The sequence below is a fragment of the Puma concolor genome, chromosome B3 (genome assembly GCF_028749965.1).
Source record: "Puma concolor isolate L17-30 chromosome B3, mPumCon1.1.hap2, whole genome shotgun sequence".
NCBI lineage: Eukaryota > Metazoa > Chordata > Mammalia > Carnivora > Felidae > Puma > Puma concolor.
Window position 1 is genome coordinate 129035839 of NC_141672.1, and position 26025 is coordinate 129061863.

Consider the following 26025-nt stretch of genomic DNA (forward strand, 5'->3'; position numbering starts at 1 on the left):
AAAACAGGCAAACCAGGAAAGCAGGACACAAAGATAAAAAGGTAGGGAAGGAAAAGCACAACCTCAATAAGCTTATGCAAAATTTTGCAGGCAGAAATTTCAGAAGGCAGCCATGTTGTCAAATGGGGTAAGAGTTCTATTGTGGTCTCAGTGCTCAGTGTCTAACCTGGGCCTTCCCAGTTGCATGGATGGTACTTCTTGCCCCTGGCTGCCCCAGACTGGCCACACCCAGCAATCTCTGGTGCTGTGAGTAGAGATGCTCCAAGGATGTGGCCTCCAGATGCCCCTTCATGTGCAACAGATATAGATGCTTATCATGGGGGGGGGGAGAGGCCCCCGGGTACAGCATAGATGAAGCTTGGCCAGTTTTCCAGACAGGTGGGAGCTGCCTGGAAAGCTAAAGGGTAATAACTGCCACAATTCAGTGCTGGTTGTTGTGTCTGGGACAAGGCCAGAAATCCATTTTATTTCTCCCAGAGTAGGCTAGGATCTCTGCCTAGTGCTGCTGGGGCCTAAACCTGTAACTCACAGCCAGCTCTGGCCACATTTTCCATCCAATGCCCTCCCTTTGTTTGGAGATGTCCTTAGGGGTCTGTGAGCCTGGCACACCCAGCCTCATCCAAATGTGTTTAGGAGTCCTGTGCTGTAGAGGCTGTAGGGAGGGATGTGCATGGGATGAGAACATGGATAACATGAAGGAGCTTGGAAGTGCCACAGGGCTGTACTGTGTCCCCATAGTCTGCTGCCACTGGGGAATAACAAGACATGAGGCTACCCTGGGAGGTGAAGCCAAAAGCACAACCTGGTGGGGTCCACATGGCCGAGCACTGTAGGGCAAGGGCCTGTCACTGTGTGTTCAGGGTCACACTGAGCTGCCCCGTTTTGAGTCTGGTCACATGAGACTCACTTACCAAGTCTTAGCTGAGCCCTTTTGATGAGTCCACAATATATTGAGGAATCAAAAAAGAGAAGTCTGATGCAGGCAGTGTGATTTATGGGCATTAATTGAAACCCCACTCATTCCCTATAAAGTCAGATGAAGCTGCCATTGCTGATGCAAGGAAAAGGTTTATCTAAAATATTGGCTGGTGTCATCGATACCAGGAGTTCTTGGGCCAGGTCCCATCTGCATTCTGATGATGTAAGGATATTTGGGAAGGAAAATGCCTCAGAACATAAATCTATTTGACACCAAATATCTACTTCCCATGGTGAGCCAGACCCTACTATATAGGAGGCCAGAGATGCAGGCATAGAAGAAGTGGAGCTCGTCCCTACTTCAAGGAGAGAAAGGACCAAAAACTGCTTTGGGTTAAGGCAGGCCCTTTGCTGAAAATCACTACACATTCAAACCCTGCTGCCACATCTCTCACCAAAACTATAGTTCTTAACAGATGTGAAAGCAATCTTGTCATCTGTGGTTATTCAGATTATGAGCAAATGCAAAGGCTTTGAATGAGCTTGTGCAGTTTGGCTCAGTGCGTGGGCTCTGGCCATTCACCATGAGAAGCACATGTCCCAGTCACTGCTAGTCACAAGATAAGAGACCCTAGGGGCGCCTGGGTAGCTCAGTTCATTGAGTGTCTGACTCTTGCTTTCAACTCAGTTCCTGATCCCCCTCAAGTGGGGCTCCACAAATCCCAAGCCTGCTTAGGATTCTCTCTCTCTCACCCATGCCCCTCTCCCCCACTCATGCTCCCTCTCTATATGTATTTTAAAAAGGAAAGGAAAAGAAAGGAAAGGAAAGGAAAGGAAAGGAAAGGAAAGGAAAGGAAAAAAAGAAGATAAGAGACCCTTAGAGCACATCAGAGCCCAGCTGAGCCCAGTGGGCCTGTAGAGTCATGTAATAGCCGAACTATGGAGAGAGCCCAAATGCCCATTGACTGATGAATGGATAAAGAAGAAGTGATATATAGATATACAATAGAATATTACTCAGCCATCAAAAAGAATGGTGAACTAAAAGGTAACCTACAGAATGGGAGAATATTTGCAAATGACATATATGATAAAGGATTAGTATCCAAAATCTGTAAAGAACTTACCAAACTGAACACCCAAAAGACAAATAATGCAATGAAGAAATGAGCAGAAGACATGACTACACATTTTTCCAAATGCCATCCAGATGGCTAATAGCCACATGAAAAGGTGCTCAACATCAGTCATCATCAAAGAAATACAAATCAAAACCACAATGAGATACCACCTCACACTTGTCAGAATGGCTAAAATGAACAACTCAAGAAACAGCAGATGTTAGGATGCAGAGAAAGGGGAACTCTTTCCCAACCTTTTCCCTGCTGGTGGGAATGCAAACTGGTGCAGCCACTCTGGAAAACAGTATGGAGTTTCCTTAAAAAATTAAGAATAGAACTACCCCACGACCAAGCAATAGCACTACTAGGTATTTATCCAAAGGATACAAAAATACTGATTTGAAGTGGCACATGCACCCCAAAGTTTATAGCAGCACTATCGACAATAGCCAAATTATGGAAAGGGCCCAGATGTCCATCAACTGATGAATGGATAAAGAAGATGTGGTATTCTGTTTCCGATTCTGTGTCTCCCTCTCTCTCTGCCCCTCCCCCGTTCATGCTCTGTCTCTCTCTGTCCCAAAAATAAATAAAAAACGTTGAAAAAAAAATTAAAAAAAAAAAAGAAGATGTGGTATATACATACAATGGAATATTACTCAGCAATCAAAAAGAATGAAATCTTGGGGAGCCTGGGTGACTCAGTCAGTTGAATGACCCACTTCAGCTCAGGTCATGATCTCACAGTTGGTGAGTTTGAGCCCTGCCTTGGCTTGTCTGCTGTCAGCACAGAGCCTGCTTTGGATCCTCTGTCCCTCTCTTTATCTGTCCCTCATCCACTCATTCTTTATTTCTCTCAAAATAGATAAATAAACTTAAAAAACTAAAAGAATGAAATCTTTCCATTTGCAACAACATGGATGGAAGTAGAGTGTATTATGCTAAGTGAAATAAGTCAGGAAGAGAAAGACAAATATCATATGATTTCACTCATATGTGGAATTTAAGAAACACAACAGATGAACATAAGGGAAGGGAAGGAAAAAATAAGATAAAAACAGAGAGGGAGGCAAAGAGACTCAAATACAGACAACAAACAGGGTTGCTGAAGGGGAAGTGGGTGGAGGAATGGGCTAAATGGTGATGGGCATTAAGGAGGGCACTTGTTTGGATGAGCACTGGGTGTTATATGTAAGTGATGAATCACTAAATTCTACTCCTGAAACCAGTACTATACTGTGTATTAATGAATTGAATTTAAATAAATAAATTTTTTAAAAAGATAAATGTTATGTATATTTTACTACAATAACACAATAAAATTCAGGCTGCATGAACTTAAAAAAAAGTCAGGCATATACTTATAAGGTACAACTATATCAGTGCTTAGAGGGAACTTTAAAATTGTAAACACCTATGTTAGAAAAGAAAAAAATCTCAGATCAATAACATAACCTCCCATCTGGAGACACTGGAAAAGAAGAGCAAAATAACCCAAAGCAAGCAGAAGGAAGAAAGGAATAAGAATTGGAGAAGAATTTGATAAAATAGAGAACAGAAAAGCTATAGAGAAAATCAATACAACCAAAAGTTAGATCATTCCACAAACAGAATAGACCAACCTTTAACTAGATTGCTCCAGAATAAAAGAGAATAGAATTACTGAAACCAGAAATAAAAGAGAAGACATTACTACCACTATACATAAATAAAAAATAATTGTGAGGGAATACTATAAAAAACTTGTGTGCCAACAACTTAGATTAACTTAGATGAAGTGGAAAAATTCCTAGAAAGACCCAGACTACCAAAATTGACTCAAGAAAAAAATATATATATAATCCAAATATACGTATATAAAGAAAAGAGATTGAATTAGTAACTGAGAAAAAAAAGTACTTCCCACAGAGACCAGGATCAGATGGTTTCACTAGTGAATTCTACCATTTAATGGGGTCTGATCTTTCATACAACTTCCAAAAAACAGAAGAGGAGGATACACTTCCCAACTCATTCTATGAGGTCAGTATTAGCCAAAGATATTACAAGGGAAAAAACAAACAAACAAAAACTAGAGACCAATATCTTTTATGAGTACACATGCAAAAATCCTGAACAAATTACTAGTAAAAGGAATCAAGCAACGTATAGAAAGGATTATACACCATGACCAAGCAGGATTTATCCCAGGAATGTAATGTTGGCTTAATATCCAACAATTATTGGAGCACCTGGGTGGCTCAGTCAGTTAAGCATCTGACTTCCACTAAGGTCATGATCTCAGGGTTGGTGAGTTCAAGCCCTGCATCAGGCTCTGTGCTGACAGCATAGAGCCTGTTTCAGATTCTTTGTCTCCCTCTCTCTCTTCCCCACCCCCACCCTCTCTCTCTTTCTCTCTCAAAAATAAATAAATAAATATTTTCAAAAATATCTAACAATTACTGTAATATACCACATCAAAGAATAAAAGATGAAACAAATGATAATTGTAATAGATGTGGAAAAATCATTCAGCAGAATTCAATACTATTTCATTATCTAAAAAAAGAGAATGCTCTAAAAACTAGGAATAAAGGGGAACTTCTTAAACCTGATAAAGGGCATCTATGAAAATCTCATAGCTAATATCATACTAAGTTGGAAAAGACTGAATGCTTTCTCCCTAAGATCAGGAATGAGGTAAGATGTTTGTTTTTTTTCACTTTTATTCAACCTTGTACTGGAGGTTCTAGCCAAGGCAACTAGGCAAGAAAATGAAATAAAAGGCTTCAAAATTAAAAGAAAGAAATGAAACTATCACTATCTGAAGATGGTATGATCTTGTATTTCTGAAAGAGTTCATGAAAAAAAATTAATATTAGAACCAATAAATGAGTGCAGCAAAGTCTCAAGATACAGAATCAATATGCAAAAATCAATTGTCCTTCTTTTCAAAAAATTTTTTTAATGTTTATTTATTTTTGAGAGACAGAGACTGAGAATGAACAGGGGAGGAACAGAGAGTGAGACACAGAATCTGAAGCAGGCTCCAGGCTCTGAACTGTCAGCACAGAGCCTGATGTAGGGCTTGAACTTGTGAACCACAAGATCATGACCTGAGCCAAAGTCTTCTGCCTAACAGAGTGAGCCACCCAGGTGCTCCTGTACTTCTATATACCATCAGTGAATGATCCAAAAATAAAATTAGGAAAATAATTCCATCTATTAAGAGCATCAAAATTAATGCAAATACTTAGGAAGACATTTAACCAAATAGTGCATAATTTGTACTCTGGAAACTACAAAACATTGTTGAAAGAAATTAAGGAAGGGTTGCCTAGATGGCTGTGTCAGTTAAGCATTCTACTTTGGCTCAGGTCATGATCTCGTGGTTTGTGTGTTCAAGCCCCACATCAGGCTCTCTGCTGTCAGCACAGAGCCTGCTTCAGATATTCTGTCCCCTTCACTCTCTGCCCCTCCCCCACTCACATGCTCTCTTGTGCACATTTTCTTGCTCTCTCTCCCTCTCTCTCAAAAATAAATATTTTTTTTAATGTTTACTTATCTTTGAAAGAGAGACAGGGGCGCCTGAGTGGCTCAGTCAGTTAAGCAACAGGCTTCAGCTCAGGTCATGATCTTGCAGTTTGTGAGTTCGAGCCCCTTGTCGGGCTCTGTGCTGACAGCTCAGAGCCTGGAGCTCCTTCGGATTCTGTGTCTCCCTCTTTCTCTGACCCTCCCCTGCTCACGTTCTGTCTCTCTCTGTCTCTCAATAACAAATAAACGTTAAAAAATAGTTTTTTTATTAAAAAAAAGAGAGAGACAGAGCGTGAGTGGGGGAGGGGCAGAGAGAAAGGGAGACACAATCTGAATGGCTCCAGGCTCTGAGCTGTCAGCACAGAGCCCGAAGTGGGGCTCAAACCCAGGAACTGTGAGATCATGACCTGAGCCGAAGTTGGACACTCAACCGAGTCACCCAGGCACCTCAAAAATAAACATTTTTTAAAAAGAAAGAAAATAATTAAAGGAGACCTAAAAAAATGGAAAGACTTCCCATGTTTATAGATTAAAAAACGTAATATTGTTAATATGGCAATATTCCCCAGATTGATCTGTCGAAATAATGTAATCCCTATGAAAATCTCAGCTGATTTCAGAAAATAATAAATCTAAGCTTATTTTCAGAAACTGACAAGCTGATTCTGAAATTCTTAAGGAAATTCAAGAGACCCAAAATAACCCAAAAATATTGAAAAAAGAACAGAGTTGTAGGATTTCCAATTCCCAATTTCATAACTTAAGACACTACTGGTAAGAATGTAGAATAGTGCAGCCGCTTTGGAGAACAGTCTGGCAGTTCCTTAAATAGTTACCGTATGACCCAGTAATTCCACTCCTACATGTATACCCAAGAGAAATAAAAACATATATTTACACAAATACTTGTATACTGATGTTCATAGCAGCATTATTTATAGTAGCCAAAAAGTAGAAACAACTCAAATGTCTACCAGTTGTTGAGTGGATAAATGAAATGTGGTACATTTGTACAATGCAATTTTTTTGGCAAATAGATTAAATCAAGCACTGTTACATGCTACAATATGGATTAACGTTTGCTAACTGAAAGAAGCCAGTCACAAAGAACCACACATTGTATGATTTTATTTATATGAAATGTCCAAAATTGTCAAATCTTTATAGATAGAAAGTAGGTTAGTGGTTGCTAAGGGCTGGGAGAGGGGTAATAGCTAAGGGATGCAGTTTCTTTTCGAGACAATGAAAATGTTCTAAAATGGGTTGTGGTGATAGACATACAACTCCATGAATATATGAATGCAAATTTAATCATACCCTTTAAATGGATAAATTGTCTGGTGTATGAATTACATTTCAATAAAACTACTTATTATGAGTCAGCTATAGCCAAGGAAGCAAACCAGAAATCTGAAGAAGTCATGATAGAATTGAGTCCCCAAGTTGCTACATCAATAAGAAGAAATTGGGTGGATCACAAACTTAGAGGAACTGCCAAAGAGAGTAGGACATTATCAGAGAACACTTAGAGATGAAGAATATAGAAAAGGAAAGAAATCCGTGGCCCTCCAATCTAGGGAGCTAACACCAAACCTGAACCCCAGGGACAATAGACATGTGAGAATTCTTGTTCTCAGTTAATCCAGAATAAAGTCTAAAATGGTGAAAAAAATAGATGGAGATACTGCCAACAGCAGGGACTTTGAAAAAGAAAATGTGTCCAGTATCAAAGGAAGATTCAGAGGCAAAAGTATTGGGGAAAGAAAAGGCCAAGTTTATAGGGAAAGAGCAAGGGGGTCAGACTTCAGAAGCATTTACTCATTAAATATAAAGCACAAAAGTTTAAAAGAACAACAAAAACAAATCCCCCCAACACATACAAAACTCTTGCAATATTGCCAAGGCCGCCCCGTATACAACACCTGTCTGTTTCTGGTGAGAAACCAGAAACTTGCTCACATGTTTCTCATTGATTGTCATATTCATAAACATCACAGTAGTTTTGTGGGACATGCTTGATATTTTATCTATTGACGGGGCTAGAATAAAAGGTTAAGACCTTGCTTTTTTTGGTTTATCTCAGAGTGAATTATGTGGTATTCTTCCTGACCATGACATGTCATTGTGGAGGTGGGGCAAAATATCAGGTTTCTGCTTCCATACTGGGCTTGTCTTGAAAACAAAATGCTAGTTGAAACCAAAAGAGCTCCACAGACTTAATTCCAAAGGCCATAAAAGTGCTCAGCTATGCTTCCTGTTTTCCTCTTTCAGAAAAATTATTGTATTCATTTCCTTTTGATGCTTAACAAATTATCACAAACCTAGCAACTTAAAACAATACCCATTTATTATTCCACAGCTCTGTAGGTCAGAACGCAGTTGGCTCACCTGGGCTCTCTGTTCAGGGTCTCACAAGGCTGAAACCAAGGTGATGGCCAGGCTGGGTTTTTATATGAAGGTTCAGAGGAAGAATCTACTTCAGAGCTTATTCAGGAAGCTGTTAGAATTCAGTTCTATGCAGTGGTAGGAACTGAGGTCCTGGTTCTCTTTCTGGTTGTCAGTCAGGGACCAGGGACTGGCTTTCCACACTCCTTCACATGTGGCCTCTCCATCTTTGCACCAGCCTTAGCACCTGGATTCCTTCTCATTCTTGGAATTTCTCTGACTTCCCTTTTTACCTTTGTCTTCTACCTTACTCCTCTCCCATCAGCTGGAAAAAGTCCTCTGCTTTTAAGGACTTGTGATTAGATGAGGTACATGCAGATAACCTCTGAATCTTAATGTCATCTGACTTGGAACTTTAATTACAACTATGAAATCCCTTCTTGGCAGCACCTACATTAATGTTTGATTCTATAACCAGCACTAGGACTCCTGGAGCAAGGGGGCATTGTTAGGACCCTGCCTACACCTCTGTAAACATAAAGGGACAAAAAGGCCAATTCCTAGTTGACATAAGTGCTACCCTTTCTATCCTGAGCCACACTGCATTACAACAACCAGTCAGATAAATTGATGTGTTACAGTAGGTATTTAAAACCCACTTCCTTTTCTACACATATTGAGCCTTTGGCTACCATATTAAGACCAACAGAACAACACTGATTACTCCTTTGTGCTCCCATACCTTTCAACTACCTGGCAGAAGCCTTTTATATAAATGCAGCTGTCAGATTAACTGCTCACTGGAAAGATTATTCTTAGAAAATAAAGAATCACTAGAAACACAATTTCACAGCATGCTGTTTGTGCCTTTAACTTTCTTAAACTGTCCTAGACAATGACTTTTGGAACTTTAGAGCCCTTACTTCAACTGGTACATTGCAATCTGTGAACAAAAGCTCTATTGATGGAAGGAAAATGCTGAGAACAGAACCTATAGAGATACAGGTGTATCCTTCTAAGCCATTCTAATGTCTTCTGAAATCAGAAGGTATTCAAGGAATAAACCAGTCATAGATCCTCAGAACAACAACAACAACAACAGCAACAACATAAAATTCTTTGTACAAGTCTAAGCATGGCCTTCCTACAAACCTAGTGGAAAGCGATATCAGTTTCTGCAAGACTTAAGAGCCATTCAGTGAGTCATTCTTAGGTTTCCAGAGTGCCTAATGCTAATGTTCTTCTCTCTTCAGTTCCACTTAACAGGAAAATAGTTCACAGTAGTGGCCTGGCTCATCTTCATTAGCATTTCTGTAAATAAAGACAGTTGATAGGTTTTCCTTTATTTGGAACAGACTAACAATATATTTGGGCAGTAATGCCTTGGGGATTCACACAGGAACCTTTATGGTTTTTTTGTTTTTTTATTCTTTAAGTAATTATTTTAAAAAGGTAACACTCCTAAAAAGTTAAGATTTCATTCAATATTGAAGACGTTACCTCATACTTACCTCTCCTGGAAAACAAGGATTCAGTCTACCTCTTGAAAGAGCAAGTGGCTGAATATGGTTAAGCATTAAAGAAAATTCACAATTTTGCCAAAAGGTAGTACATTAGTTAGGAGGTGACTTCTCCACCAAAGAGAGCACTCTACCCCAAAATTGGATTAGATGGTCCAGCAAAATCTAAACCCAACAACCAGATAGAAATTGGTAAGATTTGCAAAACTTAACAGGTATTAAGTTTAGGCTATGGATTCCCAACTTTTCCAGACTAACTTGACTCCTTCAAGAACTTAACCAAAAATAGGTGACCAGAATTTAGTTGAAAAGCTGGAACTGACTTTGTCATTTTGAAATCTAAATTACAGGAGCCTGCAACCCCAGGTCTACTGGAATAAAAACAAAAACAAACAAACAAACAAAAACAGAAAAAGCACATCTTATGTCTTTTCTGTACATTTCCTTGTGCTGAAGCAAAAAAAGGGTTGGCAGGAAGGTATCAATTATAGAGGCTTTGGCTCAACAACATGGGAAGAACCACTTTCTGTTCACATATTTTTCTAGATTCAATGGCTAGTGTCTTCCTTCCTGTTATGTGCCATGATCACGGATGCAAAACTGGTAGATGCATCTGTGGATACATCCTTGCCACACCACTAACTTCATGGGTTCTACATGCTGTTCAGTCCTGATTACTAACAAGCAACATCCAGCATTGCTCAGCCAACCGATTAACTAGGACTGACCCCTATTGTTTGTCTCTTGTGTGACCATTTGTCATTGTTATAATCTTAATCCTGCCATGTTGCTTCCACTACTTGATGAAGGAGACCCTCATGTCTATATAACAGCAACTGTAAAATTGAATGTCCAAGAGGAAGATTGAGTTGATGTTACCCTATGGAATGGGGAACAAATGTTCCTTGTTTTGTTTTTAACTTTTTTTGAACGTTTATTTATTTTTGAGAGACAGACAAAAAGCAAGCGGGGGAGGGGCAGAGAGAGAGGCAGACACAGAATCTAAAGCAAACTCCTGGCTCTGAGCTGTCAGCACAGAGTCCAACACGGGGCTCAAACCCATGAACCACAAGACCATGACCTGAGCTGAAGTTAGATGCTTAACCAACTGAGCCACACAGGCAACCAGAACAAATGCTCTTTTTAAATGATTGAGGTCAATACCATCGAGGTTAGACAGAGACTACATAAAACTGTGTAAGAGTTTGTATAAAACTGACCAAAGCTGGGTCAGCCCAAGTGGTGGAATTAATAGCCATTAAGGCACATAGTAAGAGCAATTATAAAGAAGGGGAAAGGGTGGGGTACCTGGGGTGACTCAGTCTGTTAAGCATCCAAATCTTGATTTTGGCTCAAGTCATGATCTCATGGCTTATGAGACTGAGCCCCAAGTCAGTCTCTGCGCTGACAGCATGGAGCCTGCTTGGGACTCTCTCTCCTCTGCCCCTCCCTGACTCATGTTTGTTCTCTGTCTCAAAATAAATAAATAAACATTAAAAAAAAAAAAAAGAAGATGAAGGGAATGCACTGGCAGATCATTAAACAAAATAAGTGGCACTTTTGGCCTTGCTGAGAGAACTCATTTATGATGAGACGAATGTAAGAAAATGAATATATTTATGCATAAGGTCTGTTTCAGACATAGGATATTCAGCCTCAGATTGAGAAACAAAAGAAACATTTGCTAAAATAAAGTTGTTCTGTCCATTTCAATGGTTTCTAATGCAGCTAAGATGGCCATGTGGTTGCACCCAAAAAACGAGGTAAAGTTTGACCAAAATGTAAAAATACTGCTTCCACCATGAATAAGAGTTTGTGGGGAAATTTCTCACTGGTAGCTAGAGATGTGGAGGGCTTAGGCCTCATCTGTACCATCATAACCCAGGAAAAAATAAAACTTAAAAAGTGGGATACATATGGGTCTGAGCCATATCCCAGAGGACTTTTGAACACATAAAGATGGGCTTTATCCAGTTACCCAAGTCACAAGATTATGAATATGTACTTGGGATCATTTATAAATTCTCTGGATGGTGAAGACTTCTCTAGCAGAAAAGCTTCTCCGAGCACTGAAATAACTACACAAATTGTTAGACAGTAATTTTCCCACCTGGGGGATACCATGCCTACTCCCTAGGTACTGGGACAGTCATAAAGGAACTTGATAAGGTGTTCTCGTTTAATCAAAAATCTTATTGCTCCTACTCACCACAGTTTCCGAGAAAAGTAGAGGTAAAATGCAACTATCAAAAACTTTATATTGGGGTGGCAGTAGGAGGAGGTGTACAATGGTAGCTTTTTGTGGCACTTTGGCTTTTTTAGAACCGAGGGAATCTGGAAGGGAGCTGCCACTCCTAGACCTCTTCCCTCTGAGTTTGTGACTCTGAGGTCCAAGATGGACAGGGTGCAAGATGGACAGGTCCAAGATGCACAGGAGGCTCCCAGAGCATTGGCAGGGCAGTGGCCCGATTAATGGCCCAGAAACGCTACTGATTGGCCATCATTTCCAGGAATCTGGAAGTGGCCAAAGCCACTGGCCCTGGTGACCTTGGTGGAGATCTTTTGGTATTTAGCTATGATGCTGCCAAAAAACATGAGGTTCAAAATACATTTGAAGAGATGGAGAAAAACGTAGATCGAGTTTATTTCTTGGTAAATGCAGCTAGAATGAACAGGGATAGCCTTTTAGCAAGAACAAAGCCTGAAGATATGACATCTCAGCTCATACTAATCTCTTGGGTTCCATGCTGACTTGTAAAGCTGCCATGAAGACTATGATTCAACAACCAAGAAGGTCTCTTGTTAATATAGCACATATTTGGTTTAAAAGGCAACTCTGGCCAGTTTGTGCATAGCACTGGTAAAGGAGGATTAGTTGGATTTTCACATATTCTTACTAAAGGTAACAAGAAAGAAAATCAGAGTGAGTATTGTTGCACCAGGATTTGTTCACACAGATATGATGAAGTAGTTGAACATTTAAAGAAAAATATCTCTGTTGGGAGCTTTGGAAAACCTATTGGTGTGCACATGGTGTTGTGGGGTTTTTTGTTTTGTTTTGTTTTTTGTTTTTTTTTGGGGGGGGGGTTTGGAATCACCATATATGGCGCCTGGCTGTCTTGGTTGAGCATCTGACTCTTGATCTCAGGGTTGTGAGTTAGAATGGCCATATATTACAAAATCTGGTAGTGGATAGGGATTACAAGTCACGATATAATTTACAGTTTATTAAGTTACAATAATGATTAGAATCAAAGACATACTTTGTTTGGCTCGTGATTTGGCAGTCATACCTACGTGGATGATATTTGCTAATCAAACCTATTGATGCTTAAAAAAACAAAAATGGGGGTGCCTGGGTGGCTCAGTCAGTTAAGCATCTGACTTCAGCTCAGGTTGTGATCTCATAGTTTTTGAGTTCAAGCCCCGCATCAGGCTCTGTGCTGATGGTGCAGAGCCTGCTTGGGATTCTCTCTCTTTCCCTCTCTCTTTGCCCCTCCTCTGCTCTCTCTCTCTCTCAAAATAAAGAAACTTAAAACAAAGAATTGATGCTACAAATGTCTATTTCCATTTTTATATGACCATTTCTAAAAAGAACAATATGTGACCAATTGTGTTTTCTAAAGGGTATGTACCTTATTGTCTGTAGCAATTTTAGTATACATACATTTTGTAAGTGATTATAAACAAGTATTAATTTATATATTTTCTCTCAAAATTATATAGTCTAGTTGTCTTGAGTTGTTTCATTGTATTGGGAAGTTCATTGTAACTTCTCTAGAAGTTAACCTTGTGGACCATTGCCAAAATAAAAGTGTTTACAGGGCATTGGTTGGTTGCCAATACTTTAGCAATCCTGCTAAAGTTAAATATTGTATTCTTTTTCCATATGCCTTGGAAGATCAATTATACAGGTTGAAAAAAAAAAGTATCAGTATCAGTTAGACACAGATACTAATTTACAGTCTGGTTTCTTTGAGTTGCATTACTCCGGATTGAGCAGCTGGGCAAAATATCCTACAAATATAAGTGTGGTGCAATTGACCCCTATAAAAATTTTCAATGATGATGAGGATTAACTTTTAAGGTTTTAATATCTGGTATAATAAAGAGCTGCATAGATCTCATCAACTTAGGAAATAGAAATATTTATTTATTTTTAATCCACAAAACACTCAGTAAAACAAACTACTTAAAAACAGTACAAGAAATAATGACATTTTTAAAATTAAGGGTATTTTTTATTAATAAATATAATAATGATTCCTAACTTAAAAGTTTAGAAAGATAATAGCTAATTGCTTATGATCAGTCATAGATGATAATGTAAATAATGAATGAATTATTGAATAAATTAAATATCTTTACAAGGAACAGTTAAAGCATTAGTCTTAAGAGAAAATATTTGTCTGAGAATAAAGATAAAGACACAAACTGAATGTCAGGCAACACCTATTTTGCATTGAACTCTTTTGTGGGGAATAGTGTGATATTTAAATGTTGGGGCACCTGGGTGGCTCAGTCGGTTGAGCAACCGACTTCGGCTCAGGTCATGATCTCATGGTTTGTGGGTTCGAGCCCCGCGTTGGGCTCTGTGCTGACGGCTCAGAGCCTGGAGCCTGCTTCGGATTCTGTGTCTCCCTCTCTCTCTGCCCCTCCCCCGCTCAACTCTGTCTCTCTCTCTCTGTCAAAAGTAAATAAACATTAAAAAGAAAAGTTTAAAAAAATAAATAAATGTCATTGGATTCGTGTTGATTTTTCTTATTTATCATTTTTAAACGTTTTTTTCAAATTTTTATTTAAATTCTAGTTGCTTAACATATAGTGTAATATTGGTTTCAGGAGTAGAATTTAGTGATTCATCACTTACACATAACATCCAATACTCAACACAACAAGTGCCCTCCTTAATATCCATCACCCATCTAGCCCATCCCCCAGCACCTCCCCTCCATCAACCCTCAGTTTGTTCTCTATAGTTAAGAATCTCTTATAGTTTGCCAGCATCTCTTTTTGTTCCTTTCCCCTATTTTATCTGCTTTGTTTCTTAAATTCCATATATGAGTGAAATCATATGATATTTATCTTTGACTGACTTATTTTGTGTCACATAATACACTCTAGCTCCATCAAAACATTGCAAATGGCAAGATTTCATTCCTTTTTATGGCTGGTTAATATTCCATTGTATATACATACATACCACATCTTTCTTTATCCATTCACCAATGGATGGACATTTGTGCTCTTTCCATAATTTGGCTGTGGATGATAATGCTGCTATAAACATTGGGGTGTATGTGCCCCCTCGAATCGGTATTTTATATCCTTTGGATAAATACCTAGTAGTGCAATTGCTGAGTTGTAGGGTAGTTCTATTCTTCACTTTTTGAGAAATCTCCATTCCATTTTCCACAGTGGCTGCACCAGTTTGCATTCCCACCAGCAGTGCAAAAAGTTCCTCTTTCTCCACATCCTCGCCAATATCTGTTGTTGCCTGAGTTGTTCATTTTAGCCATTTTGACAGGTATCAGGTGGTATCATAGTTTTGATTTGTATTTCCCTGATGATGAGTGATGTTGAGCATCTTTTCATGTATCTGTTGGCCATCTGGATTTCATCTTTGGAAAAAGTGTCTTTTTATGTCTTCTGCCCATTTCTTCACTGGATTATTTGGTTTTGGGTGTTGAATTTGGTAAGTTCTTTACAGATTTTGGATACTAACCCTTTATCAGATATGTCATTTGCAAATATCTTCTCCCATTACATAGGCTGCCTTTTAAATTTGTTGATTGTTTCCTTTGTTGTGCAGATTTTTATCTTGATAAAGTCCCAGTAGTTCATTTTTGCTTTTTTTCCCCTTGCCTCCAGAGACATGTCTAGTAAGAAGTTGCTACTTCCAAGGTTAAAGAGGTTGCTGCCTGTGTTCTCCTCTAAGATTTTGATGTTTTAATTGTTTTAAACATTTACTGCATTTTTATAGATTTATTAGAGCTGAACATTATTTTATTTAAACAGATTTAATTTATTTTATTTAAAAATTTTTTTACTGTTTATTTATTTTTGAGACACACAGAGAGAGAGAGAGAGAGCACGAGCCAGGGAGATGCAGGGAAAGAGACACAGAATCCACAGCAGGCTTCAGACTCTGAGGTGTCAGCACAGAGCCTGACACAGGGCTCGAACCCACAAACTGTGAGATCATGACCTGAGCCAAAGTCAGACACTTACCTGACTGAGCCACTCAGGTACCCCTATTTAAACAAATTTGATTTTATAATTCAAGTCAATGCAAAAATATGAATAGGATATAATAAATAAATATAATGTAATAAAAATAATAAAAATAAAAAATAAGTCAAATCTAAGCTCTAAATTAAGGGGAAAAAACTGAAATTGGTCAAGTTCTCTGAAACTCTTGAACATCCCTGGCTGAGAATTTTACCCCTAGTGGCCATCAGGTCAGCCCATTCTGAAACTCATAGACTATAAACTTCTGGGACGATAACTAGAAGACTATGAACCTGTAAGTCTTAGCACATATCGCTGATTTGACCTTGCATCATACAGATCTAGCTAAGTGCTGTCAAAATGAAATTCAATAGTTACTCTTATCTTCCATGGGTACAAGCTGGATTTTCAAAAATTTCACCTTTAGAACCTCTTCACTGCTTCAACTTAGGTACTAATTGGAAAAGACACCAATTGGAAATCTTCTCTGGTACAATGCTGGAAAGGATCCTATGAAGGCGTCTTAACAACAGATACTGTCATAAAACTACAAAGAGTTTATTCTGGATCCATGTGTCTATCTCCTATGCAAAAGGAGGTCATAGAAATTGATTTGATAGTAGAGGACAACTGGGAATATTGTCTCAAACTGAGCCTTAAATTTACATCCAGATGAAGTAAACTACTTTATGGCTGACAGTAGCTACCCAAGTACTTTGAACCAAGCTGATGAATACTTGAAGTAGACAGCTTCTACCCAAGATCACCATAACAAGACTAAATACCCAAAACCACTATTTTTCTCCCCTTCCTTCCTTCTTTTTAAACTCTTTTTCTTTATGCTTTCCATTTCTGTGTCTAATCCTTATAGATACTGATTTATTTTTGTGAGTTAACCTTGTTGATACTTAATATACTATGAATTATTTTATGCTTTTTAATCTCTTTAAGACATGTTCCCATAAAGATCTTATGCTCATCATCATGATGATAACATTAAAACAGCTGGGAGTTCCTGTAAGAATATCATACTCTGCCTGCCTCAAGTATTTGTCAATGGGTTGCACAATAAGGAAATTTCATTTTATCTACATTTCTTTCTACCTTTGTTTCCCTCATCATTCCCCTGTGAACAATTTTGACCCTTAAATCTTTAAGGTTGCTGAAGGTGGAAGGTCTTCTTTTCTGTAACTTCTTCCTGCTGAATAGGGGCATAGAGATGTCCCTGCCTATGGGTCAACATTGGTCACTTGGGGAAATTATATATATTATATATATTATATATATTATATATATTATATATATAACATATATAAATATATAAAATATATATTAACATATGTTATATGTATGAGTTATATATATATATATATATATATATATATATATATATATTACAGAAGGCAGAAGAAGCCAATCCAAGAAACTTGAAGCCTGAACTTTCTTGAAGAAGTGATGCTAGATAACAGAAATGCTTTAGATTATACACTAGGATGATAAGGCAATATTTGCTTGCTGGCTAAACTTCCTGTTAAAACTGGATAAATGAGAGTTCCTTACATAAAACTAAAGAAAAAGCCAACTGGTTATCCAAAATCTGACAAAAGTTACCATAGGATCTTTTCACATGGCCTGAATTTGGCAAAGGGAAGAGTGCTTTGTAAATATTAGTTATGCATTTTCTACCTCTGTTTCTAATCAGTAGGGTTGTCAAATTATATATAAACAGGTTCTAAAATGCTGTAGCATACTTACATCTCATCAAACATCATGATCCTGAATCAAAAAGATTCTAAAGCAATTCTAATAAATACAACTTCTGAGAGATTGGTACCTATGATAGAGTGTGATGGCCCCAATTCTTCATGCTTCTCTGTGTCCTTAGCTTCTTCCATATGTCCTCTTTGAAGCATGGGACCATAGGAAAAACATAAAGCTGAGAATGTAACAGGAACAAGAGAAAAACTCTGTCATCACAGCCCCAATCTATGCATAAGGTAAAACCAGAGAACTTTGAAGCCCAAGGTGTACTGAGAGTAACCATAGAAACAAGATAAACCAAACCAAGCTACTGCTTATATTGACTAAACTTCCCACCCTAAATGCCTAGTAGAAGAAGATGTTCCCATTGCTATTTCAGTGCAAATACCATTTACTTCAGCCTTTACTGAGCAATACACCATGTCTGGATTTCAACCAGAAATTACAAGACAAAAAGTCAAGAAAGAGCAAACTCTTTTCAAGAGACAGCACAATGAACAAAGGCAGATTTAGATATGACTGGATGTTGTAAGTATCAGATAGGAAATTTTAAATGACTACAATTAATATGTTAAAGATTTATGGAAAAGTTGACAATATGCAAAAAAGATGAGGAATTTCAGCAAAGAAGTAAAAACTGTAAGGAAGAATCAAATAGGAATTGAGAATAAAGCAAACATGGTTAAAACAAATGATGAATGCCTGAATAGGCTCATGAAGACTTGACACCAGGGGCATCTGGGTGGCTAGTTGGTTAAGTGACCAATTCTTAATTTCAGCTCAGGTCATGATTTCACAGTTAGTGAGACTGACCCCTATGTCAGGCTCTGCGTTATCAGAATAGTCTGCTATCAGCACAGAGTCTGCTTGGGATTCTCTCTCCCCCCTGCTTGCACTGTCTCTCTCTCTTTCTCACTCTCTCAAAATAAACAAATAAACTTTCAAAAAAAAGACTTGACACCATGGAAGAAAGGATCAATCAACTGGAAAAGAGGTTAACAGAAATTATCCAAATCAAAACACAAACAGGAAAAAAAAAAAAAAAGAGGACAATCCAAAAGCTGTGAGACAATATCAAACAGTCTAACACTATATAATATGAATCTCAGAAGGAGACGAGAGTGAGAAAGGGACATAAAAAATATTTGAAGAGAGAATGGCTGAGATTTTTATAGAAATAATGAAAGAAATAAACCACAGATGCAAGAAGCTTGTTGAATACTAAGCAAGATAAATACTGCCTTTCCTCAAAACCATCCATCTAAACACATCATATTCAAAGAGTCAAATACAAGAAGAAAGAGAGAGAAAGAGAGAATATCTTAGAGGCCAGAGGGGGAAAAATACACAAGATAAAGGGAAAATAGGTAAGAATTACAGTAGATTCTCCTCAGAAACTATACAGGCCAAGAGACAATGGAACATTTTTAAAGTGCAGAAAGAACAGAACTCTCATGTCTGAATGCTATATATACCCAATGAAAATATCTTACAAAATTAAGGAGAAATATAAGCTTTTTCAGACAAACAAAAATTGAGGAAATTCATTACTAGCGGATCTACATTATAAGAAATGTTAAAGGAAGTTTTTAAGGTAGAAGAATTCTGATAGCAGACAGAAACTTAGATCAGTACAAAAAATGAAAAGATGCCCAACATTATTTTCCACTAGAGAAAACAAAACAAAACCACAATGAGATACCACCGCACACCTATTAGAATGGCTGAAATTCTAAGAATCGGACAATAACAATTGCTGGTGAGGATGAAGTGCAACTTACTCTTACACATTGTTGGTGGGAAAGCAAAACGGGGCAGACACTTTGGGAAAGAGCTTGTAAGTTTCCTATGAAGGTAAACATATACTTACTATATGACCCAATAATCCTACTCCTAGGTATTACCCAAATGAAATGAAAACTTACCTTTATTTGTATACAAGTGATTAAAGCCGTTTTATTCATAATCACCAAACACTGGAAATCTCCTGTTTGGTCATCAACTGGGGAAAGGTCATAACCACATTGTGGTACATCAGTATAATGGAACACAACCCAGCTATAAAAAGGAACAAACTACTGGGGTGCCTGGGTGGCTTAGTCCGTTAAATATCTGACTCTTGATCTCAGCTCAGGTTTTGATCTCAGGGTTGTGAGCTCAAGCCCCACATTTGGCTCTGTGCTGGGCATGGAACCTACTTTAAAAAAAAAAAGGACTGAATTACTGATAAACACAACAACAGGGATGAATCTCAGATGCCTCATGTTGTATGCAAGAAGTCAGATTCAAACGACATATGACATTGTGTCACCTGGGTGGCTCAGTCGGTTAAGCGGCCGACTTCGGCTCAGGTCATGATCTCACGGTTTGTGGGTTGGAGCCCCGCATCAGGCTCTGTGCTGACAGCTCGTTGGAGCCTGGAGCCTGCTTTGGATTCTGTGTCTCCCTCTCTCTCTCTGCCCCTCCCCGACTCATGCTCTGTCTCCCAAAAATGAATAAATGTTAAAAAAATTTTTTAAAGACATATGACATGCTAAAATAGGCAAAATTATAGGGAAATAAAATAAATCATGGGTTTCCAATGACTGAGAATTAGGAAAGGGGGTAATTTTTATGGGTGAGGGGATCTTTGTGCATCTTGATTGTGTGGGTGGTGGTAGCAGTGGTTACACAACTATGTGTGATTGTCACATCTCAGAGAACTGTATACTAATAAGAAAGAATTGTCCTGTGTATACATCACACCTCATTAAATATAAAACAAATAAATAAAACAAAAAAATCTATTTGATACAATACTCAAAACTGATCTGAACCTAATATGGATAGGAAAGCTTGATAATTGTCTTATCCTTTGAGTTCAACTTTTTATCCCTGGGTAAGGCAGGGCCACTAGAAAGTACTTGTGAAAGAACAACTTTACAATCATTGCAACATTTGCCTGGCATTTATCAAATCTGAATGCTGTTCTAACCAGCCCAAGCTGATAAATGACTTTGATAAATAAGCTAATAATTAAACTTTAAGCAGTGCACTAGCAAAGCTGATAAACAACCAAGAGTCTGAATGACTTCTGTTAGGGTCACCCAACCTAATTCTTGGGCTACAGAACAAGATGGGCTTCACACAAAGATGTACATCCATAGGGACTCCTCCCGGCCAATCCTCAGTACAAGCTGCAATCCATAATTGGCAAAACCATAATGAACCTCTCTTTTCTAGCATGTAAAATCCCTGATTTTTCCCCTTGGGGAACCAGTCAGTGAAATCCATAAATGCCGCACTCACATTTTAATAACAAAGTAGCCCTTCTTTCTTTAATAGCATAGCTGGATAACCACTACCCCAATCAGGAAATAGAACATAACTAGCACCCCAGAAGGGATGCTTTTGTTCAAACACTGTCCTGTTTCTCCTCCCTGAAAGTAACAACTATCATACGTCTAACACCATGGATTAGTTTTGCCTTTTTTGGAACTTCACAGAAATAGAATCATACTGAATCATATGGATAATTTTATTACTGGTTTCTTTCCCTCCACATTATGGCTGCAGGAATCCACATTGCTGCGTAAGTAGTTGTTCATTTTTTATTGCTATATGATATTCCACTGCATGGATATATCACACTATAATTATCTATGTGCTACTGTGGGACATTTGGGTTGTTTCTGGTTTGAGGTATTATAAACCATGCTGTAAGGAGCATTCTATTATATGCCTTTTAGATATATACTTTTTGAAGTATGGAATGTATTCCTAATTTAAAATTAAATTACATTTTGAAGTAATGAACAAATTCAATCAGTATTTCTTCAGATTTCTTGCTGACAAATTGTGCAAATACACACTTGCATGTAAAAGTTTTTAATGTTTGTTTATTTCTTTTGCCATTAGAATCCAGTTATTAAAATTATTCTGGGGTGTGCATAGGTGGCTCAGTCAGGCATCTGACTTCGGCTCAGGTCATCATCTCCTGACAGTCAGGTCCATGAGTTTGAGTCCCGCATCGGGCTCTGTGCTGACACTGTGGAGCCTGGAGCCTGCTTTGGATTCTGCATCTCACCCTCTCTCTGCCCCTTCCCCACTCATGCTCTGTCTCTCTCAAAAAATAAATAAACATTAAAATAAATAAATAAATAAACAAATAAACCTATTCTGAAACATTAATAATATTTAGATGGATTAAGAATGTGGTCATGGTGGGGGGACTCGGTGGCTCAGTTAAACATCCAACTCTTGATATTGGCTCAGATCATGATCTCACAGTTCACGAGACAGAGCCCTGTGTTGGGCTCTGCACTGACAGTGAGGAACCTGTTTGGGATTCTCTCCCTCTCCCTCTCTTTCTGCCCCACCCCCACTTATGCTCACATGCTATCTCTCTCTCTCAAATAAACAAATAAACATTAAAAAAAAAAGAGTATGGTAGGTCGTAAAGGCAGCATTTTCTTTTTTCACTGATTTGTAAAGAATTCCTTTTTTTAATGTAAATTGCAAACAAAGCCAAAAGTGTTCTTTAGTGTTTTAATTGAAAAAGGAAATTAAAATTCCATTCAGAAGAATGCAGAGAATTATATCCTTTAAGAAGAAGAAAGGTTATATAATAGAATTCAGACAACCTCCTTGTGTTTTAATTTAGCTGACCTAATTTGTCTCTGAGATTTTACTTTAAGACCTGACTATAAACAACCTAATATTAGGCTGAATATTACAATTCAGTAGAACTTTTAATGAGCTATACACATGTACACAAATTTACAAGACTCCATGGCTGTAATACACAGAAGTCATAAAACCATTAATGGCTTACAGTCTCCATTTCACTGTTAATGGATACTCTCAGCACCATTGTTAAACTAGTGTAAAAAGTATTTGAATACAAATGTGAGCAATGACACATTCGTTAACCTTTAAACATGGATGTTTTTTCTGTGTCCACATCTACTTAAGAGATCAGAACACTACCTAAAGAAAATATAGATGCCTGATTGAATGCTCACAAAGATCCCCTATTCTGGTTACTTGGGAATATGGAGCCTCCAGAGAGAAGAACCAGTAGATAGGTCAAAAAGACAAGTGAGTCGTAGTTTTGGTTTTCCTGCTTATTGTGTGTATTTTTTAAAAAGTCAAATTTGTGAGGCAGCTGGGTGGCTCGGTTGAGTGTTGGACTCTTGATTTTGCCTCAAGTCATGATCCCAGGGTTGTGGGATCAAGCCCCAGATCGGACTTCGTGCTGAGTGTGGAGCCTACTTAGGATTCTCTCTCTCTCTCTCTCTCTCTCTCTCTCTCTCTCTCTCTCTCTCCCCCTCCCTCCTCCTAAAATAAAAAGGAAAAGAAAACTAAATTAAAAACTAAATAAAAATCAGATTTGTGAGGATGTATCCTGAAATAAAAACAATTTTTTTAATAGGGTAACACATGTCCCAGCATAGTGATATTCATGGGCAATCCTCTTCATGGCACTGCCTGGGCTTTGTGACACTTGTGACAGGGCCACTTTTACTGGCTTAGGCTCTGCTGCCTGGCCTGGAAGGGGGGAGTTTTGCTTCCCTTCATGGGGGTGGGTACTCCACCCAGACCTTCCAGCACATCTCTCTCTGTCCGCCCCTGCTGCCCACTCCATCCACAAGATTGACCCTCTCGTAGATCCATAATTGCCTCGACCCCTGCCCAGCTCAGTGGAGTTCTTAACCCCCATGGGCACTGGGTCTGAGTCCTAATACTCTGAGCCTCAGCCTCTCCATCTGTCACACACATGTTCAGTGTGCTTCACAGGGATACGGGGAGAATGAGAGGGAGTCATTTCTAAGAATCATTTTTAATAACAGCACTGGATACAGGGGGTAGCCTTACATTTTGCCAATCAGCACCTATTGATTTAAACGTATTTTAAAATCTAAAGAATTCTTACATGTGAATTCTTTTACACTATAAAAGTTAAGGGCCATATTTTCTTGAAGCTGTGGTGACAGTCTATGACTAGAACTAAGGACAACTGTGTTAATGTACACATGGTCATTCTGCATCTCAAAGGTGGGGAGTATTCCTTGGTTTGGGGGCTGCAGCTGTGATGCCAAACTTTACCTCCTTTTTTCATCTACCAAAGCCTGCTTGATGGCTTCTCAGTCTCTTTGAACTTCCCCGCACCAAAGTGGAGAACCCACAGTTGCTTTGTCCCAGCAGGTCTGGGCAGCACTCCAGGTTGTTTTTCAAACCTGCCATACTTTTCTCTAGTGGGAAGAGATTCTTTTTCTTCTAACTCCCATGGGGCTTTCTCACTTCCTTTGTGCCATTGGATTCCATGGTCTATCTCATCAAGAACAGCTGAGACTGAAGCTGTTGGCAAACCCCCTTTCCCCCTTTTCCCAACATACAACATACACATACAACTTTTCCCAACAATTTCCCAGCATCCCTTGCAGCTAGATGAGGCCATGCTGCCTCCACTTCTGTCTGACCCACAGTACTTGGTGTTCCTTCCCCGTGCTCAGGCTGGGTGCTGTCAGTGTCCCACTGACCTGACCCCACACTGGGCTGTGAAATCTAGTTTGTAGTGTTAACTCACTAAAACGCAGGCATTTTGATGGTTATCACAGTTGGGCTCCACTAACAAATTGCTCAACCAATCTTGGGGTCTTCTCGCCAACATTTGGACTCCCTTGTGCCTTTATCCTTTTATACTTACCTGGGTAAACCTGAGCTAAATGGACCAGCATCTACCTGTCTTTATACATCAGCACTGTGGGGCACTGCCAGAGAGAAATCTCACCTTCAGCAGGGATGCCGCATGCCCCGCAAACCTAAGGTGCCCCCAAGTCAGCTCCCTCTACCACCCTCTGCTGTGACTATTTCAAGTCTTTGGTTTCCTGAAGCCCTTGATTCTCATTCTCCCTTCCTACTTCAAAGAAAAAGTTTCAGCCATTGGTTTGGGAACTTGCTCTGAGCCCCCCCACATCTGCGCCCATCCTTCCATCTTCTTGTCCTGCCAGTGAGTCACACCCCAGCCCTTCCCAGGGCACTGGATCCCAGCCTCTGACCTCCACAGGGACACTGCCTTACCTCATGCCCTTTCTCTCCTGTGTCTTCCACTCTCTTAGAGCCTGTTTTTGTGCTCTGGGCTCGGTATGATGAATTCTCTATAAGCAGAGCCTAGTTCAATAGTAAACACACACACAGCGGCCTTAATGCCTCAAACACCGCTTACAGAGCAGCTGCTGAGTACTTTCAATCTAGCCCAAATGCAAATATTGCTCAACTATCCTGGTCTCCTTCTCTCTCTCTCTCTCTCTCTCTCTCTCTCTCTTAACTAACTGTTGTGCTCCCCCTAGATGAAAAGGTTCTCTCTAAAAGGGGTGGCACAGATCATTCTCTGTGGGGGGCACACAACATGGGTTGCTACCACTTGCTTTCCTGCTGGGGGTAATGGAGACCCTCCAGGGAACACTTACACCCCTCCGACTCCCTCCTCATGGGAGGAAACTGGATTGCGCTATAAAAAGCTGCCATTAAAGGCGTAGAGTCTGTGGGGAACTGCACTGACAGGCCGCGGGAGCGCCGGCTGAGCATAGTCTGTCTCCCTGAGCAGCACAGGCTCGACCCACAGCCATTCCTGGCACAGGCGCCCTCCGTTCCTCTAACAGGATGGGTAAGCGTATCACGGGATCTGTTCCGAACGTCTAAATGTTCAAGCGATGACCCATCTGCATTTTGCAAAGCCTAGGCGTGTGCATTTAAGAAACGCCGGGAACGTGTTTCAATCCTCTTTAGAGAGAAAACAGAAGCTGTTTATACACTTGGATGTCTAAAAGGCATTTCGAACGTAACGCGTCGAACCCGAAATTGTCTTTCTCCTTTCTCTCCAGCCGGCTCCATCTCCCCCAGGGTGTCAGCGGTGCAGGCCAAAAATTCAGCCTGACTGGCCTCTGGTTCTCGCTCACCCGACATCCCACCCATCGCGATATTGTTGGCTTGACTTTCCAGCTACGCCCGCCCGCACCACTTCTGCCCCCTCCCACCCCGACTGTGGCCCCAAGAGCCACCATTTTTCCTCCGGTGGCCATCTTGTTTCCACTCTCGTCTCGTCGCTTCTGCTCGCCACAGGAAAGCTAGGCGGTTTGCATCATGAAACTCTGCACTGTCCCTGCTGAAAACGGCCCTCTAGCCCTTCTGGAATCAGATCTGAAGTCCTCTGGGTGCCGAGCCTAGCGGGTGGCCAGGTGTTCCCCCCAGTCTGCTGCCCTGCGAGCTCTGTCCCCAGCCTCCTTGCTGCTTCCCCTCCCCCCAGTTTTATTGCAGGATCGTTAATATAATAACATGGTGTGAATGGAATATGTAAAACACGATGGTTTCGATTCAAGTGCACAGTGAGAATGGTGGCCACACTAAGGTTGGTCGTGATCACCTTATGTTCCTTGCTGCTTCTTGAGCCTGCCAGGCAAACTCCTGTCTCAGAACTTTTGCACTGGCTGTGTCCTCCGCAGGGAAAAGCTCTTCCCTGGGAAGTAAGCCAGTAGAGTGGCCCTTGCTTGATGTCAGTATTAGTTGGCTAGGGCTGCAGGAAACACAAACTGGGT

At 39.6% G+C, this 26025-nt stretch overlaps 1 pseudogene; it reads left to right on the forward strand.

Moving 5' to 3' along the window:
• Positions 1-683: 683 nt before the first annotated feature.
• Positions 684-25561, forward strand: LOC112855489 (3-oxoacyl-[acyl-carrier-protein] reductase-like; annotated as a pseudogene).
• Positions 25562-26025: the final 464 nt, after the last annotated feature.